The sequence below is a fragment of the Rattus norvegicus genome, chromosome 7 (assembly GCF_036323735.1).
Source record: "Rattus norvegicus strain BN/NHsdMcwi chromosome 7, GRCr8, whole genome shotgun sequence".
Lineage (NCBI taxonomy): Eukaryota > Metazoa > Chordata > Mammalia > Rodentia > Muridae > Rattus > Rattus norvegicus.
The window spans coordinates 46184714-46201442 of record NC_086025.1 but is presented as its reverse complement, the minus strand read 5'-3'; the positions used below and the strand labels follow the sequence as shown (position 1 = coordinate 46201442).

General features: G+C 39.2%; 1 protein-coding gene and 1 pseudogene across 7 annotated transcripts in view; one reads left to right on the top strand and one right to left on the bottom strand.

Annotated features, from left to right (window-relative positions):
• Positions 1-16729, top strand: part of Syt1 (synaptotagmin 1) — a 544812-nt gene that overhangs the window by 43018 nt on the left and 485065 nt on the right. The gene's annotated exons all lie outside the window — the stretch shown is intronic.
• Positions 14378-14906, bottom strand: Rpl31-ps2 (ribosomal protein L31, pseudogene 2; annotated as a pseudogene).

The following is a 16729-nucleotide window of genomic DNA, read 5'->3' as shown; positions in this document are numbered from 1 at the left end:
TTCCATTCATAAGCGACAGTTTCCAAACCTAAAACATACATTCTAACTGTAACCCCACTGCCTACACATATCAAGATCCAGGAAGAATTTTCTACCAGGCAGCACACAGTGGCCACACTGTCCTATGAACCAGAGAGAACAACAGAAACAAAAATCACAAAACACCCACGCAACAAAAAAAGGGGGGCCAGATATCAACACCTAGAATTACATTCTTCTAAAGCCTAGAGTCCTAGACACCAGCATAAAAACACAACCAATAACAGAAAATACAATAAGTCTCCAAATAGAGCCCAGCAACCATAGCACAGCAAGCCCTGAGTATTGAAACATAGCTGAATTACAAGATACAAAAACATAAAATATAATTTATGAAGGAAAAGAATAAAACAGTTCAAGACCTGAAAGTGGAAACAAAATCAACATAGATAACCCAATCTGAGGAAAATCTGGAAATGAAAAATTTAAGAACTCAAGCAAGAACTTCAGAGGCAAGCCTCACCAACAGAATATAAGAGATGGAAGAGAAAAATCTTAGACATTGAAGACATGATATGAGAAATGGATACTTCTGTCAAAGAAAATATTAAGTCTAAAATAATTCTGGTACAACACATTCAAGAAATATGGATCACTTTGAAAAGACCAAGTCTAACAGACATCAAACCCAACACTGTTGTTGTGGTCAAGAGGTGCTTGCTGACAGGAACCTAGTGTGGTAAGTCCTGAGGAAGTCAGGACAGCAACTAATGAATGCAGATGTGGATGCTTGAAGCCATCCATCAGAGGGAACTCGGGGAACTTGGGAGGGGAGCTGGCATAAGGACTGGAGGAGAGGAGGGGGATTGCATCCCCATTAGAAGAACAACACAGGCTGGCTTGACCACCCATTTCTCCCAGAGTCTAGACCAACAACAAAGGAGTGTACCTGGAGGGAGCCATGGCTCCAGATACATATGTAGCAGAGGATGGCCTTGCCTGACAGCAGCAGGAGGGGAGGCCTTCGGTCCTGGGAAGGATCGATGCCCCAGCATAAAGGAAAGCTGCAGTAGTGGGGTGGGAGGGTGTGAGTGGGTTGGGGAGAATTCTCATATAGGCAAAGGGGAAGAGGAGAGGGGGAGGAGAGGGGGAGGGCAGATGTAGGATGGGAGACTGGTGGAGGGGTAACTGAGAAGTGGGATATCATTTGAGATGTAAATGAATGTAATGATTAATAACAAAAGAAAAGAAAAAATAGAATAATAGTATAGAGGAAGGAGAAGAAAGCCAGGTCAAAGATACAGAAATTATTTTCAACATAATCATAGAAAAAAACTTCCTAACTTAAAGAAGGAAACTCTCATCAAAGTACTAGAAGCATATAGAAAACTAGATACACTGGACCAGGAAAGAAAGTTCCCTCATCATATAATAATCAAAACATCAAATGTACAGACCAAAGGAAGAACACTAAAAACTACAAAAGTAAAAGACCAAGTAACATAAGACCAAGTAACATACAAAGGCAGACCTATTAGAATAACACCTCACATCTCAATGGAGACTCTAAAGTCCAGAAGGCCCCGGACAAATGTACTAGAGTCCAAGAGACCACAGATGCCAGCCAGACTACCATATGTTTGCCCATTCTCCAAGTTTTTTATGAGATAGAGTTTCTCTTTCCCCTTAAGACTGCAATTAAAGTCTGGCTGTGACAAAATAATCAATACAAGATTAGTGTTTATATACAGAAGAGAAAACAGAGATATCTATGTTTTTTTCCTACCTGAAAGTAACCGCTATGAAAAGTTTTCAAACTTATTTGTTGAGGTATTTTTCTTGGTATAACTGATAATTTAAATCTGGATGAACTGATATCTTGATACATAATATAAAATCATTGTCTTCCTTACCAAAAAGGAAGGAAAATCATACACATGGAGACTATCTTGTTTTCTTGAACATTGTCATTACTAAGTACTTTATGGTAGCATGTGTCTCAATATAATCCATTTTGCTTTTAAACTTGTATCTATTTTACTACTGTCTAATTGTATTCAATTTTAACTTGGCCTGCAATGTCAAATGTCCCATAGAGGGTTTTTATTTTTAAGTTGCTCTTCCTTCAAACATGTTCTTTCTTCAAAAAGCAGTCAACATGCTGGAAACAGGAAGCTCCAATAAGGAGCTTCCACTCTGTTCATGTAAATCAGATCTGGCACCATCAGCCTGTGCCCTACCATCCTCCACCTTCGTCGCATGTTACTTACAGAGTCACTGAATCAACCCCCCATCAAGAAGTAAGAAGCTGTTTCCCCACTATTTGCTGGGGCCTTGTGGTAGCTTACCTATTTGACCAACGGCTTCTTATAGACAATAATCTCTCACTGGTAACCAAAATGGCTAGCATAGGATAAAGTACAAACAGGTATTTAAGGGTTATTAAGTAGATGGTTGAATGATTGAATAAATAAAGGAATGAATCTAAACTGTGATCTTTCAGCCTCGTGCTCGCTACTTCTTTTATCAAATATTCCACAATTAGAAAATACTTGTTCTGTGCCAGAATCTTTCTATTAGACCTAGGTTAGCTTTCTGAGAGTCTAAATGTCAAATAACAGATGGCTTAGTGATTCAACATCTTATCTTAAATCCCCAGATACCTGTGTGTCTCATCACTTCAGACAACTACTATTCATTTGGCCATTCATTAGTCTTGTGTTTATTTATGCCTGATATATTTTGGACATTTTGGTAACAGAGGAGAGAAAAAAGTCAAAAAAGGAACATCATTTCCTTTGTGAAAATGTGATCTAGAAGCAGAAAAGAATAAACAATTAGAAAATGATCATAAGAAATGGCATTAGAACTCCAAAGTAAATGCTTTGAGGTGAGTTCTGAGAACTCATCACAAGGTAATATGATGTTATAGGGAAATTCAAGCTTCTCTCACTCAGTTAAATGTGACCTGGTATGTGAAGGACAAACTGGAATTTGGCTAGTTAAGAACACAGAAAAGATAACGCAGGCAAACTCTTGAGAAAGTAAAGAATGAATCAAAGAGGCAACTACATGGTTCAGAAACTGCAGAAGGACAAACCATAGGCAAAGAACACAGCAGTAGAATCAGATTATAGAGGCCATCTCAGGTCATGTGGAAGATTTCTTTGAGAGCAACGGGAGGCTACCAAAAGGTGTTGAACAAGGGACAGAAATGAGTGGATTTCATTTTTAAATTATCACCAAGCTTCAGTGTTGTGAGCAGACAAAAGGGCATGCGGTGGATGTCAGCAGATTAGTTTGCTGTCGAGATGAGTTTTCAGGCTTGTGCAACTAGATGGATGTGGGTGTTATTCATTGTGATAGGAAACACAGTGAGTTGTGTGGGAAGGCTGTGAATTTGATTTTGGACACAAATGTGTGTTGGGAAATAAATCCTAGGAGAGATGTCATAAAGGAAATTGAACATATTGGCTCGGCACACAGAAGATATCATTAGTGTTTAGATCATAATTCAAATTGTGGAGGAGAAGAGTATACAGAATGAAAAAGAAGAGGGTCCTTAGACTGAACTTGGGGTGTCCCACCATATGTTAGCTATTACTAGAAAATAAGCTTTTATGTGACAAGGATCTGACACAGGAGAGAGGGCAAAATGAGGCAAATGTGTGGCAGAAGACCTGGGGATGCTCTCTTTTAAAGAGAAAAGACAGTACCTTAGAAACTTCATGAGACCATCTAAAAACTGGAAACATCTAATAGAATCAATGACATGGTGGTCCCAGCAACATCAGCTTCGTGGAGTCATCGATCCAGAGGGTCATGGGGGTATAGGGATGAATAGTGGCTGAAAATTAACATGGAAACAGTATAGACAATTCAAGTCTTTTGAAGGTTTGGGACTTGTGATATTGGAAACACCTTGGGGAACTAAGGAACTTAAATTAGTCCCTAGGAAAATGTAAATGCTTGTGGTTAAAAACACTAGCTTTCTACTTCATTAATCTCTCCTCTCCTCTCCTCTCCTCTCCTCTCCTCTCCCCTTCCTGCTTGTCTCTCCTCTCCCACCTCCTCTCCTCTCTCCTCCCCTCCACTCCACTCTCCTCTTTCCTTTCCTCCCCTCCCCTCTTTTCTCATTTCCCCACCTCTCTCCTCTCTTATTCTAATCACTTCTATTTCTCACCTTGTTCTTCTTGTCCTCCTCCTATTTCCCCCCTCCTTCCACTCACCCCCTTCTCTCTCATCTATTCTTCTCTATCTCTTTCATAAAAGTCACTCAGACTGTTCTCCAAATCTCTGATTTCCTTGCTTCTGCTTTCCTGTGCTGTTGTTGCAGACATGTACCGTTTTTGTTTTGAAATGCAATTTCAGGTACTTTATTTGATAGCTAAAGAATTATGCGATTTGTTGTTCTTCTTCTAGGTCTTATAATGTCTTAAAGTTCACATGTACTTCAAAATGCTTTATTATGCTCAATTATTTAATTTTATATTATTTTTCTAAAATTGGTACTAATAATTTTGTAGGATTTAAGTTTAAGTTGTAATTAAATGTGTGTGTGTGTGTGTGTGTGTGTGTGTGTGTGTGTGTGTGCGCACGCACGCGCAGTAGCAGGAATAGCAAGAAGAGGGAGGTATAGTTACCCATTATGCTGAGGCATTAAACATGGATGCTGGCCAAAGAGCCCAGGTCCTCTGAAGAAAACAGTATACTCTTGTAACTATTCAGCCACCTCTCCAGCCCCAATAGTAATAATACGTTTTACAAAATATGAAATTCTTCACTCATTCCATCTTTTGAACAAACTGCCAACTTTATTTTTCTGGTAGGGACTGTTTTGTGTTTCTGTTTTCTTCCTCTGTGGTTAGTAGTCAGATCTTTTGCAATATTTACTTGATCAAGTAAAATATATGATTTACCTGACTCACAGTAACAGATGCAGAAAACGCTTAAACTCCGAGTAGCTGAAGTCTATTAACCATGAGTGTAGTTGAAAGCAACATAATCTTATGTATCACCAATCATATAGACTCAGAAGTTTTAGAATGGTGTAATAAAATTTCCTTATCCAAATTATTGATTTAATCTCTATAAGCCCTAAAAAATTTTAATTATTTTTGAGAAAACCAGGTAGACTTCAAAGGACATGGAATTGGGTTTGTTTTGGGAAAAACCTGTTGATTGTATTTAATTTACTTTCATCATTTCTAAAACACCAATCACACATCCTGTCGATAAGGTCATTCTTTTAAGATGCTGTCTTAGTTAGGGTTTCCATGCTGTGAAGAGATACCATGACCAAGGCAACTCTGATAAAGAACATCATTTAATTGGGGCTGGCTTACAGGTTCAGAGTTTCAGTCCATTATCATCAAGGCAGGAGCTTGGCAGTGTCCAGGCAGGCACGGTGCTGGAGAAGGAGCTGAGAGCTTTAAGTCTTGTTCTGAATGCAAACAGGAAAGAACTGTCTCTCAGGCAGCTAGCAGGAATTACCCCTACAGTGACGCACTTCCTCCAACAAGACCACACCTACTCCAACAAGGCCACACCTACTCCAAAAAGGCCACACCTGCTCCCACAGGGCCACACCTCCTAACAGTGCCCCTCCCTGGGCCAAACATATTCAAACCATAACGATATTCAATGTGATTTTTTTGACCCAGAATGCTGACATTATTTTTCGCTTGTTATTGCTGCTGTTGTTGTTGTTGTTGTTGTTGTTGTTGTTACCTATTATTTCCATTAATTGGAAAAATAATTGAGGATTTTCAGATATATTTGAAATGTGACTGTCCATCTTTTATACTGGAGGAAAAGAAACAGCAGTGAAGATGCACTCTAGTCAGGGAGAAGATTATCCTAACGCTGAGCCTGAGATGCAAACCGGGGGCTAGAAATACGGGCAAAGGAAGTGGAATTTCCAGTGTGCCCCTCAGATCTGTGCAGATAGCTGTCATGATCTCCATGTCAGCGGTTCTCAAGGCCCTTAGCCACAGAGAATCTAATGAGTTAAGCCTATTTTAACAGCAACAATTATACCATAATTTGTTTTCTTTTATTGATGTGCGTATTATAAATGTTTCTACTTTAAGGTCCTCATTTACATAAGTTTAAATAGGCGTGTGAATTACAGACCTGAGGATGGTCTAACATAGTTAATGGGTTCCTATACTCCTGATGCCAGCAGAAATTCAGTATCAGAAATGTTTGCAGCCTTGTGATATAGTCTGTGAACTTAGCCTTGAGTTCAACATATAGCACCAAAGAAAAACATACAAATATTTATGTGTCTCAAAAACATTTATTTGAATTTATTATTATTTGTGAAATTATCTATTTTGTAAGACACACACACACATTTGTAATATCATTGTATAAGTGTCCTCATACATGCATAGCTAATGATAGAAAAGTGAAATTTATTAACTGGTACACAGTAACGAAGAAGGAACAGGCATCATGGAGAAAGAAGTTGGAACTGCACCTTGAAATATCATAAGTAATTTGGGGGGGGGGGCTGTTGTCTACCAATGACCAACTATTGCAGTCTGAAAACTAGGAAGGTGACAGCAGAAGTATATTTGACATAATGAAATGGAAGCCGGAGGGACATAGCTGAGAAGGCAGCTGTAGATTCCGCTGGCAGAGGATAGCTTCTTCACCAGTTACAGGCTAAGACAGTCCTGTTGGGAAGCTCGTGCACAGATATTCCTAAACTGAAATGTCCAGGTTCCTCTGCCAAGGCTGACTCAGGGTGTGTGAGACATGCTGGCTCCAGAGGTGGTGACTTTCAAGATCTACAGGACAATTGCGATGCACATTCATGGTTAGGAACCACAGGGTAAAGAATCTGGCCTCCATGATAAAGACTTGAAATAGGACGAGGAGAAAATGGGAACCCAAAAGAAAAAAAAGTTGCAGTAAAATACATTATTATCTATTGGAGCTCCATGACAATTTATGGTCACGTGAATGTATAGAAAGCTCTTGTCCCAAGTTCCGTCTCATGTCATTGCTACATTTATAATTGCCTTTAATGCTTCTTTCTCTCCTGTTTTTCTTTCATATTGGAACCACATCATACTTTTCCTAAATAAGCTTAAAATTTTCTCTTCTTCATATATATCCTGTCTACTACAATTTAAAATCATCTTTTTAAAAAAATTGTTCTTTAATCTTTTTCTATTTTACACTCCAGATTTTATCTCCCTCCCGGTCCACCCTCTGTTCTACGTCCCATACCTCCTTCCCCCACCCCCGACCCCATCTCCACAAGGATGTCCCCAACCCCCAACCCCTCACACACACACACCCACATGCCCCCACACACTGCAAACCCCGCACACCACCAGACCTCCCCACTTCCTGGGGGCTCCAGTCTCTAGAGAGTTAGGTGCATCTTCTCTGACTGAGTCCAGCCCCGGGAGTCCTCTGCTGTACATGTGGTGGGGGCCTCATCTCAGCTGGTGTATGCTGCCTGCTTGGTGGTCCAGTCTGAGAGATTGCAGGGGTTCAGGTGAGTTGAGACTGCGGTCCTCCTACAGGGCCACGCCCTTCCTCAGCTTCTTTTTACAGGTACATTTCCATTGATTTACATTGTCTCTGTTTGCTCTCATAGATATTTTTAGGAAGAAAATTTCTTATGAGAGAACAGTTTTGTCAGCGAGAGCCTTAAAGGCTTTGTTCTCTGCTTGGATTCTATATTAGGATCCTGTGCATCTCGAGATCTGTGTTTATTAAGATTCCCAAACATACAGAGATAGAAATGGTGCTCTATTTTTAGATGTTCGTCTAAAATATTGCTGTTTGCTGGCGCTGCACAGGAGGTGTGTAATTCTAGACAATATTCAGAGGCTTCTTTGCCTAAATGAATTCTAGTTATTCTCTAATTAAATAATCGGACAGGCTAGAAATGATGGGGAAGCTACAAGGGATCGGACCCCAGTGGAGGATTTAGTTTCCACAGTTGATCTTGTAAATGTAAAGTAGTCAAGTACTCTTGTGGACCCTTCCAGACTGTTTCTGAAATCCTGGTATAGGACCCGTCTGCTCAGCTACAATTTACTTTTGTTTAAATTAAATTTTAATAAATGTAATAAATTTATTAAACTGCTATATGGTTTTCTGTTTAAGATATCAGTGCTTTGACAGAACCTGCAGCTCTTAGATGAAGCAAGAACTTCCAATTTAATATAAATTTAAATTTTAACTTGTATTTAAATATATTTTCACCTCTTTTAAATTTCTTTAATATAGATTTTCATCTAAGAACTTTATTCAAATTTACTTTGAATATATAACTTAAAATATTTAAACTATAATTTACCTTGATATTTAAATGTATACATTTAACTTACAATTTTCATACAAGACTATCCGCATAGCAAAGATTCAGTAATTAAAACCAACACTCCTTCCTGTGATACATTTCTCACTTTCACTTCAAAGTTCACCTTAGATCACTCCACTTCTGTCTCCTCTGCCTTTGTCACCTAATGTCTGCCAACAAAATGCATTTTGCTTATTTACACATTTGTCCATCTGTTCTCTCCAGTGACTTCTTTTGCATCATGCACACATGAAATATCAAAGAGTTCTCTGTCATAAGGGCCTTAGTTAGTTGTCATCATAGAAACTATCACCACCCCACCCCCATCTTAACTCTTAGAAAACTATCTCTGTTGAAAACTGCATTTGTTATTTACTCCTGAAGCTCTAGTATTAAATACCTGAGTTCCTTTGCTTCCTAAGGATCCTTTTGGAGCAGCTGTAACTTCACAACCAAATCAAGAAGTAGAGACCTGCAGCTCCCCAGAAATGCACTTCTGTTTTATATAAAATTAAAATAAAATTGGAAACTTCTCGATCCTAATGTAGATGTTCAAACCATCTGCTTGTCCTTTACTAGAAACATCTTAGCTGGAGTTGAACTCTTTTACTGTTTCCTTACGTTTCCATCTATAGCTCAATCCCTTGTGGCTATCAAGAGCGGATTTTTTTCCCACTCATCAACCCTTCAAGTGTTTGAAGACAGCTAGATTCATCTTGTACATCTGCTCCAGGCAGTGTTCCGTGAGTCATAACTTTGATTCCTCAGCATCCTGTCTTCTGAATGTACCCTAATTAGTCTCTGCACCCAAAGGTGACGCCAGAGCCCCCAGTTATTCTGATCATCACAGAATGAAGAAAGGGACTCTTCTTGTAAAACCTTATCTGGAGAATATATTAACAAAATACTCCACAGCACCCACCCACACTTACCAGCTTTCCTGTTTGATAGCATTAGCTTTCTAAATGATTGTTTCATAATCTTGGTTTACATTAAATTTAAACATGATTGGAACTGGACACTGAAGTAGAACTCAAGCATTTATTATGGAACGGGTTGGGGGGGATGTATTCACTTTTGAAAGGAATCTTTCAAGAATTAAAAAGAAAACTACTGATAAAATGTTTATAAGTGTTTGCTGAGGTTTGTAAGTACTTTCACATCTGTATGTGTGAAACATGTAAAATAATTACTTTAGAAATATTCAAATAACAGTGACATGGGTTTTTTAATTTAAATAACACACCAGTCTCTATAACACACAACATCTACCAAATGATGTCAGGATCCTTTTCCCAGGTTATTTTCCATTATGCCTGCTAACAAGCTAAAGAAAAGATTGAACTTGCACATCGTCCATGGCGCATTGCATTAATGCCTGGTATTTACAAGCATTTCGCATGAAGGTGAGAAGAGCAGACAGCCTTTCCCTTATGGCTGCGTAGGAAGGCAGCTCTGCTGTGAGCACATCTGTGCACTCTCCGTGTTTGGACGTGTTTGGTCCCTCTGGGGAAGCAGTGATGTGAGGCCAGCCTTCCCTTTGCCATTTTTCCATCCCAGGCAAGTCTTCTGCCAAAGGGCTCGTCCCTGTCGGTCCAATGCCAGCATTCGCTCTTACAGCATGCATGGGTAATTTGCTTTTTTTTTTCTGGAGAGACATATCAGGGCAAAGTAGACTGATTGAGGGGATTAAAAGATACAGACTCTGGGACAGGAGAGCTGACTTCCGGGCATATGAGCTAGTTACCTATCGGCTCCTTTGCAAATCCGAATGCTGCAATTCTCAGTATACAGAGAAATAGCTGAACTGGCTGGTTTCAAAGCTTTGCCGAACAGTAAAAATGATCACTTTAGGTGCGTTGTTCACATGGGGCTCAGTAGAACCCCCCCCCAGACAAAAACAAGATACAACAATGAAGACCGAAACGATCTGGGTGCAAATTTAAGAAAGAGTATATTTTGCCTAGAATTATTTACTGTGGCTACAAAAATGCAAATGGGCCACGTGGCAAACATTTATAGCATTAATTGTAGAAAAAAATTCATAGCAGGAAACATTTACATATGCACTCATGTGGCAATGCTAAGAATAATTAAATATCTTCATGAGAAATGCTTATAAAAACGGGCCTTAGTGCCATGTGCATGCTAGTATTTAAGTTTTAAAATACATAAATGATGTTAGAAAGAAATTGAGATAGGAATGTGAACCCAGGAGCAGATGAAAATTGCAAGCCAGATACCCTGAGGGTGTATTGCTTTATGATGCACTTTGCGACGACCTCTGGTTGCTTTGTAACTTCAGTCTGTGCACAGGTTCCCTGCAAATACCCCAAAGATAACAGAGCTACTTTAAAATGTTTTACTTTTGAAATTTTTAGACAGCAATTAGGACAGGTAGGAAGGTATACTTTCTAGGTTGCAAACTGGAAAGAACAGCTTTGGGGAAGGAGATCCAGAAGATGGTGCATTAAGTGGCCATTCAAGAACACTCAGCATCTAAAGGATGGCTTGATCGTGTTTAGAAAGAAGTAAATCTAGGAGATAGTAAGTTCTATGCAACCAGATTTATATTCATGTTTATGTGACATGCAGGAATCTGTCTTCTTGCTAATAGACTGCAAAAAAAGCGGAAAACTAAGTTTATATCATGCAAATGCATAATAAGATTAATAAGGTAGTGATATAATCGTCCAAGAGAAAGAACAGCGAATGAAAGTATACCGTTCACTTTCTTGACTTGGTTTGCTAGACCACAAAGGGAGTTGTAGCTATTAATCTTTGGTACTTTTCTTTTATGAACTAATAGACAAAAAAATCAAAAAATGAAAATGAAAGGATTGTATATGAACACCTCACAGCGTCAGCTCTAACACATGCTAAGGAATGTTATGGTGGCTTCCTTCACATGTTGCATCTACTCTAATGGCATTTAAGAAGCGAAATGTTTCAATTCATACATGGATTTTGAAAACGTTTATGACCAACGTAGTTCCAAATAAGAAATTTTATTTAAAATATGCATAACCACATTAAGGAATTTTATCTTTAAGGAGGATGGAACGGTTCTTTATATATTGTTATTACTTTAGTCTGTGCCATTGAAGTCTCAGTAGGCAGTTCAAAGCCTTATTATGATCTTTCCTGTTGAAATTAATTCCATTCCATTTCTTCACGTATCCAGTGACTTTCGCCCTTACCTGCATCATCTGGTTCAGGTCTGCATTGTATGTTCCTGATAATGACGGATATTTGATGATCAGATCAAAGCTTAAATTTGTTCAAGGCCATTCACCTTACAAATAAGGTCCTAAATTCCACCCTGAGCAGTCTGACTATATTTTTAATCACTATACCTCGTATATATTATACACTTTCTTCTCTGAATCATCATTTTGTTTTGAGGTGGAGGCAACCATCTTAGTTCGTGACATGTTTTAAAAAATACTTAGGATCATAATAGCATAAAATTACATGGAAATAAGCCAAATGTTCACTCAGTTGTACAGTATGATTATAAATAATTAATCTCATCCATTAACTACCTTAATATACACTCCTAATATTCCATGAGTGAACAGATGTCCATATAGGGAAGTAATTAAGGGCAGAAATCTTGGTTCCACTGATTCTTACTTTTATTTGGACTAATAATCTTTTAGATATAATGTTATGTTTTACACTGAATTACAAAAATAATTTTAATTATTAAAAGGAATGGAGTTATTAATAAGGGAATTGCATAGTTTTAAGAAAGAAAATACATTTATTTGCAAAAATTATATATATACATATATATTAAACTTAAGGATATATATAAATGGACTTTACCAATTATGATCTAAATGTTTCAAAGTTGTTTGATGGCAGAGTAATTCCACTCATATTGGGAGACCGTAAATCTCTACTGAAGGTGATATTCAAATACATTTTAGTTAACTACTTCTCTGATACTTTTTCTCCTAAACAGTGGTCTGAAGGATGCAAAAACAAAATGTTTAATTTCAAACACGAAGAATCAGTAGCTCAGCCACCAATATGCCTAAGGTTTGCCCTGTAAGTTAGGAGGTGCCATCTTTCAAAATTCTTTTCCTAAAAGTCATGTAATCCCCTCGAAACCCCACAGTGATGATACCTACTTAACAGAGGAGGTAATCTAAATAAAAGAATTGTGAAGTTACTTGCTGGGAGACTAGTTAGTTAGCTAGTAAGTTATCCAGTCTGAACTTGAATCCAGACAATCTCAAGTTCATTCTTGTAACCAGATTAATGATCTGTCCCTAGCAGAGGCAGAATAGAGGAATTCCTTAGCTTTGGGCATACAGTCTTTCATTGTTGTCACAGTAGGGCATCTGAGCCCAGACAAACAGAGTTCATGCTTCCTATCTACACAGTCCTGTGACAGCGAGTGAGAATATGTTCTTTTGTGTGCTTAATTGTTAGCCAGTGTTGACAGAAGAACCGATGTTTAAGATGCAATAACTAGTTTTTAAAATTGTTTTGGTTTGATATTTAATGTTTTAGCATCACTGTGAAGGTCATACAATGTTTTGACCATGTCCACCCTTCTCCAGTTTCTCCCAGTTCCCCCACCCATCCACTCACTCAACTTTTTTCCTCTTTTTTGAATTTTTTTTTAAGAAATCAATTCCTGTTCGTGCTGCCCTTACATTCATGAATATATGGCCATCCACTGGAGCATGGTCAGACTAGCAGAGGCCCGAACCAGAAGGAGATGGCCTCTTTCTCTCAGAGTGGCCCTTCCTCGGCTAGGGGTGGGATTTAGTGCCTACCTTCCCCTCTATGCAAATATACATCTTAAAGAGAACTAGTAGCAGAAGATGGCCTTTTTGGTCATCAGTGGAAAGAGAAGCCCTTGGTCCTGTGAAGGCTCTATGCCCCAGTGTAAGGGAATGCCAGGGCAGGGAGGTAGGAGGGAGCAGGTGGGTGGGTGGGGGAGCACCTCATAGAGGCAGGGGGAGGGGGTTGAGGGGGTGGGATGGCAGTTTCCAGAGAAAATAATAGGAAAAGGGATAACATTTAAAATGTAAATAAAGAAAATATCCAATTAAAGAAAAAATATGCGGGGTTGGGGATTTAGCTCAGCAGTAGAGCACTTGCCTAGCAAGCGCAAGGCCCTGGGTTCAGTCCCCAGCTCCGAAAAAAAAAAAAAGAAAAGAAAAAAGAAAAAAAAGAAAAAAGAAAAAATATGCAAAGAGCACAAACAATTGAGCCTAAAGAAACAGACAATCCACTTTTTAAATGAGATAGGGAACTGAGCATTGCACTTATAAATGAAAGACAAATGATGAAGAAGCATTGAAAGGGTGGCTTAGCCATCAGGGAAATGCAAATTAAAACTACTACTACTCTAATGTCCTAAGTGACACTGTACCTTAATGAAGAATTTTAGTAAGTTCAGTAAGTGTAAAAGATTACTTCAATGCTTATAGATTCTATATGGGAAATATTCATGTTTGTCTCTGCTGACATAGGTGTCATCAAAAACAATGGCATAGACAATCTCCTGATGATGTATCTGGCAAGATGTCACAAAGAAGTAGCTGAGGATTTAGATGTTAAGCCAAGCCACACTCAAAATCTCCTGTAAGTCTTGTAGTGTGCTTCTGTGCCTGGAGCTAGCATACCGTTAACTTTTGATCATGGAATTATATCATAAAGCTTCCTTGTTAACTTTTTTTTTAGTTTAAAAAATTAATTTTATAGAGAATTTCATACATGGCACAGTGAACTTGATCATGCTCTCATCCCCTACTCCTGCTCCGAACCCCTCCCAATTGCATTTCCCCAACTTTATATCATACTTTTTTCTTTCTTTTATTGTCCAGTGGTGTTAATTTGAGTGCTGGGTCATACACTGAAGTATGGCAAACCTACCAGGGCCACAGTCTAAGAGAAAATTGAGTTTTCCTCTCTCAGAAGCCATTAACTGTCATTAGCTTCTAAGCTGGAAATAGGGACTTGAGTCTATGGATAGAGAGATACAAATTTAGAGGGAAGATAAACATGTATCTTTTACTTTGTATGTGTATGTGGAGCACCCTGTGTGCTGGTGTGCAATCAAGTGCATGGGGCTGGAGGTGTCACTCTTTATAGCTTTCTGGGTTTTTGTTTGTTTGTTTGTTTGTTTGTTTGTTTGTTTGTTTTGGGGTTTTTTTTTTGCAGTTCTGTAACTTTATTTGACATTCAGCAGTTAGTTCTCATCCACACTGACCGTCTGTAGATTTTTGAATGTGGTAACAGGAACGTAAGTTACCCGTGTGTAGAGCTTGTTTGGTGACTCCTCATCCTCATTACGCTTTCTGGACAAATGTACTTGAATGCGGTACGGAACATTCCTTATTCCTTTGGCCCAGACAGCTTTATTGAGCCTGGTGTCTATGCGCACATCTGGAGTCCCCATGTCCTTCGTGGCAAATTTCCGAATTTCTTTGAGTGCCCGAGGAGCACGCTTCTTGAAGCCCACTCCATGGATGCACTTGTGAATGTTAATGGTGTATTCTCAGGTCACCACCTCATTGATGGCAGAACGGCCCTTCTTCTTCTCACTACCCTTTGTGGGAGCCATTCTGTCCGGCCCAAGTTGGAAAGCTAGCTTTCTGTTTCATTCAGCAGGGAGGGAACTTACTGAACCCTGAAGTCCACAGCTTTAGCTCTTCAGAAAGGCAGTTTTCTCTGGAGACTCTTTGTTTCCAACTTGGATTACAGGTGCAGTGCTACCCCTGTCTGACTTTTATGTGGGGGGCTAAAGGTCCAAAGTCTGGGCTTCAAGGTCTGAGTCTTGAAGCATCTGTTGTGACTCAGAACATTTCTCTCCGTTGGCTTTGGCCACTGTGCAGTGAACAGCTTTGTCCTGTTGTCTACTTTTTTTTTTTTTAGATTTAAAATCACATTTTTTTATTGAAACAATGTCTTTTTTTATTAACTTGAATAATTCTTATTTACATTTCGAATGTTATTCCCTTTCCCAGTTTCCGGGCCAACATCCCCCTAACCCCTTCCTCTCCCCTTCTGTATGGGTGTTCCCCTCCCCATCCTCCCCCCATTACCGCCCCATTACAATCATGTTCACTGGGGGTTCAGTCTTAGCAGGACCCAGGGCTTCCCCTTCCACTGGTGCTCTTACTAGGCTATTCATTGCTACCTATGAGGTTACAGTCCAGGGTCAGTCCATGTATAGTCCTTGGGTAGCGGCTTAGTCACCGGACGCTCTGGTTCGTTGGCATTGTTGTTCTTATGGGGTTTCGAGGTCCTTCAATCTCTTCAAGTCCTTTCTCTGATTCCTTCAATGGGGATCCTGTTCTCAGTTCAGTGCTGCTGGCATTCGCCTATATATTTGCTGTATTCTGGCTGTGTCTCTCAGGAGAGATCTACATCCGGTTCCTGTCGGTCTGCACTTCTTTGCTTCATCCATCTTGTCTAATTGGGTGGCTGTATATGTATGGGCCACATGTGAGGCAGGCTCTGAATGGTGTTCCTTCTGTCTCTGTTTTAATCTTTGCCTCCCTATTCCCTGCCAAGGGTATTCTTGTTCCCCTTTTAAAGAAGGAGTGAAGCATTCGCATTTTGATCATCCTTATTGAATTTCATGTGTTCTGTGCATCTAGGGTAATTCAAGCATTTGGGCTAATAGCCACTTATCAATGAGTGAATACCATGTGTGTTTTCTGTGATTGGGTTACCTCACTCAGGATGATATCTTCCAGTTCCATCCATTTGCCTATGAATTTCATAAGGTCATTGTTTTTGATAGCTGAGTAATATTCCATTGTGTAGATGTACCACATTTTCTGTATCCATTCCTCTGTTGAAGGGCATCTGGGTTCTTTCCAGCTTCTGGCTATTATAAATAAGGCTGCTATGAACATAGTAGACAACGTGTCTTTTTAATATGTTGGGGCATCTTTTGGTTTCTTTTACGTATGTAGGTGCCCTTGTATTTGGGGCATAGATATTTAGGATTGAGAGTTCATCTTGGTGGATTTTTCCTTTGATGAATATGAAGTGTCCTTCCTTATCTTTTTGGATGACTTTTAATTGAAAATTGATTTTATTTGATATTAGAATGGCTACTCCAGCTTGCTTCTTCTGACCATTTGCTTGGAAAGTTGTTTTCCAGCCTTTCACTCTGAGGTAGTGTCTGTCTTTGACTCTGAGGTGTGTTTCCTGTAGGCAGCAGAATGCAGGGTCCTCGTTGCACATCCAGTTTGTTAATCTATGTCTTTTTATTGGGGAGTTGAGGCCATTGATGTTGAGAGATATTGAGGAATAGTGATTATTGCTTCCCGTTATATTCATATTTGGATGTGAGGTTATGTTTGTGTGCTTTTCTTCTCTTTGTTTTGTTGCCAAGACGATTAGTTTCTTGCTTCTTCTAGGGTATAGCTTGCCTCCTTATGT